At 61.8% G+C, this 3,120-nt stretch overlaps 1 pseudogene; it reads left to right on the forward strand.

Annotated features, from left to right (window-relative positions):
• The first annotated feature begins 372 nt into the window (after positions 1-372).
• On the forward strand, positions 373-1,255 carry LOC144489670 (protein FAM110A-like; annotated as a pseudogene).
• Positions 1,256-3,120: the final 1,865 nt, after the last annotated feature.

Genomic DNA, 3,120 nt, shown 5'->3' on the forward strand with positions numbered 1-3,120 from the left:
GAGGGGAGGGAGTGGGGGAGCGAGAAGCGGAACCATCAGAGGAGGGGATGTGGGTGTCAATGGCTGCAGCAGCATCTGTTACCCTTCCTAATTGCCCCTCGGGAGGTGGTAAAGTGACCTTGTTGAACCCACGGTCTCCAGTGAAATCCCAACTCTCGTGTGCTGCTCATTTCCCTCAGGCTCCTGGCATTAATATTTATATTATTTTCATTTCAGAAGGGGCCCGACAGGTTCACAGGAGACCGTGAAGAAGGCTGCTGATCTGTTACAGCAGGAGCATTCGGTACATTTCCGGTAACAGCCGAGGGCTTTTGTCCCCACAACACCTCAGCGACCGGGACAGAGCCCTGGACGGATTGGCAGACTGGGAAAATGTTGAACCAAAACCCTGATCCTGCCGCCTTCTGCTCAGGCCACCCTCTCCGGATCCTCAACAGGGGGCCGGAGTACTTCCAGAAGCCGGCAAGGAAGGGGGCTCCCACCCTGAGTGCGGTGGAGAGGCTGGAGGCCGACAAAGCAAAATACGTGAAGAGCCGGCAACTGGTGGGCGCCAGGCAGGAGCCGGTGAGGCCGGGCAAACCAGTGCCCCGCCTCGCCGTCTCGCAAGGTCACGGCACTCCCAGGAAACCTGGAGGGACTGGAGAACGGAGAGGACAACCCCAAACCCGGAGATCGCGAGCCACGGTTGTGATATTCCCAGCCCCTGGGGAGTGGTCTACCTACAGAGCAGCAGCAGCAACCACCCAGAAGGAGAGAGCACCGACCTGCAGCCCAGCCCCTCGGTGCCGGCTCACCGAGGGGTGGTGAGGAGGGTGGACGTGAGACCAAACATTGTAGGCGTTTCCGGAGGTGGCCGGAGCCGTCTCCGGCCAGGTCGCAGCTTTCCCCACGGAAAGGGTGCTCCGAGCTGACCCCTTGGACAAAGCCGTCACCGTGCCGGTCAGAGTCACAGTCCAGTGAGCAATGCTGTCCGGCCCAGGCTGACCTGGAGCACTTCTTCAATTACTGTGGCCTGGAACCCGAGGAGCTGGAACCTGGGGCGGCACAGCAGTTAGCTCAGCCTGGCTCAGATATATTGTCCCTCAAACTACAGAGCGTCAGTGCCTGCAGCTCACAGCACACCCACACAGCCGGAGAGAGGACGGCAAAGGCCATCTCCTACGGAGTCTCCATCATTGAACGCAATGCCAGGATCATTAAATGGTTGTACAGCTGCCGCGAGGCCATCAGCACATACAGTGAGCTGCCCGTCTGAGCAGGTCTTTGGGTTATCCCGTGCTCTGCCACCCCCTGCCCCCACCACCCCCCACGCCACATCCTGGCCTCACCAACCCTCCCCTAACCCCCCCCCCCGACTGTACCCTCCCCTTGTTCTTGCTCCCCCTCCCCTCCCCACCCTGGTCCTGCTCCCTCACACCCACACCATGCCCTAGCCCTGCTGCCCCCACACCACATCCTGGCCTCGCTAAACCCCCCCCCCCCTGCCCTTCCACACACACACACTCTGCCCTGGCATTGCTCCCCACCCCCTTCCACACCACATCCTGGCCTCGCTAACCCCCCCCCCCCCCCCCCCCGCCCTTCCACACACACACACTCTGCCCTGGCATCGCTCCCCACCCCCTTCCACACCACACCCTGGCCTCGCTAAACCCCCCCCCTGCCCTTCCACACACACACACTCTGCCCTGGCATCGCTCCCCACCCCCTTCCACACCACACCTTGGCCTCGCTAAACCCCCCCTGCTCCTCCCCACACACACACTCTGCCCTGGCATCGCTCCCCACCCCCTTCCACACCACACCCTGGCCTCGCTAAACCCCCCCCTGCTCCTCCCCACACACACACTCTGCCCTGGCATCGCTCCCCACCCCCTTCCCAGTGAGTGGGGCGGCACGGTAGCACAGTGGTTAGCACTGCTGCTTCACAGCCCCAGGGACCTGGGTTCGAATCCTGGCTCGGGTCGCTGTCTGTGTGGAGTTTGCACATTCCCTGTGTCTGCGTGGGTTTCCTCCGAGTGCTCCGGTTTCCTCCCACAGTCCAAAGATGTGCGGGCTAGGTTGATTGGTCATTCTAAATTGCCCCTTAGTGTCCCAGGATGCATAGGATAGAGGGGTGAGTGGGTAAATATGTAGGGATATGTGGATAGGGCCTGGGTGGGATTGTGGTTGGTGCAGACTCGATGGGCCGAATGGCCTCTTTCTGTACTGTAGGATTCTATGATTCCACACCACATCCTGGCCTCACTAAACCCCACCCTCCCCACTGTACTGTCCCCTTGCTCCCCCTCCCCTGCACGTCCACACCGTGGCCCTGCTCCCTCACACCCACACCACGCCCTAGCCTCGCTGGCCCCACGCCCAATCCTGGCCTCGCTAAACCCTCCCCCACTGTACTCTCCCCTTGCTCCCCCTCCCCTCCCTGGCCCTGTCTCTCCCCCTTCTCCCCCCCCCTCCCCAATCTCACACCACGCCCTAGCCTCGCTGGCCCCGCGCCCAATCCTGGCCTCGCTAAACCCGCCCACACTCTGCCCTTGTATCGCTCCCCCAACTCTCTCCACACCACGCCCTGGCCCTGAACCCCCTCACACACCATGCCCTAGCCTCGCTGGCCCCACGCCACATCCTGGCCTCACTAAACCACCCCCCTCCCTCCTCCACCCACTCGCACTCTGACCTTGCATCGCTCCCCCAACCCCCTCCACACCACTCCCTGGCCCTGAACCCCATCGCACAGCACGCCCCAGCCTCGCTGGTATTCAAGAGGTGGCTAGATGTCACACTTGGGACGAACAGGGGAGAAAGCAGGATGATCTGCCATGATCGTGATGAATGGCAGAGCAGGCTCAAAGGGCCTCCTTCTGCTTCTATGTTTCCCCACACCACATCCTGGCCTCGGCAAAGCCCCCCCCCCCCCCTCCTGTGCCCTGGCATCACTCCCCTGTCACCTCGGCTGCATCACAGCGTCAGGGATCCAGGTTCGATTCCCAGCTTGGGTCACTGTGTGGAGTCTGCCTGTTCTCCCCGTGTCTGCGTGGGTTTCCTCACTCAGTCCGAAAGACGTGCTGGTTAGGGTGCATTGGGCCATGCTAAATTCTCCTTCATTGTACCCGAACAGGT

The sequence above is a fragment of the Mustelus asterias genome, unplaced genomic scaffold (assembly GCF_964213995.1).
Source record: "Mustelus asterias unplaced genomic scaffold, sMusAst1.hap1.1 HAP1_SCAFFOLD_2425, whole genome shotgun sequence".
NCBI lineage: Eukaryota > Metazoa > Chordata > Chondrichthyes > Carcharhiniformes > Triakidae > Mustelus > Mustelus asterias.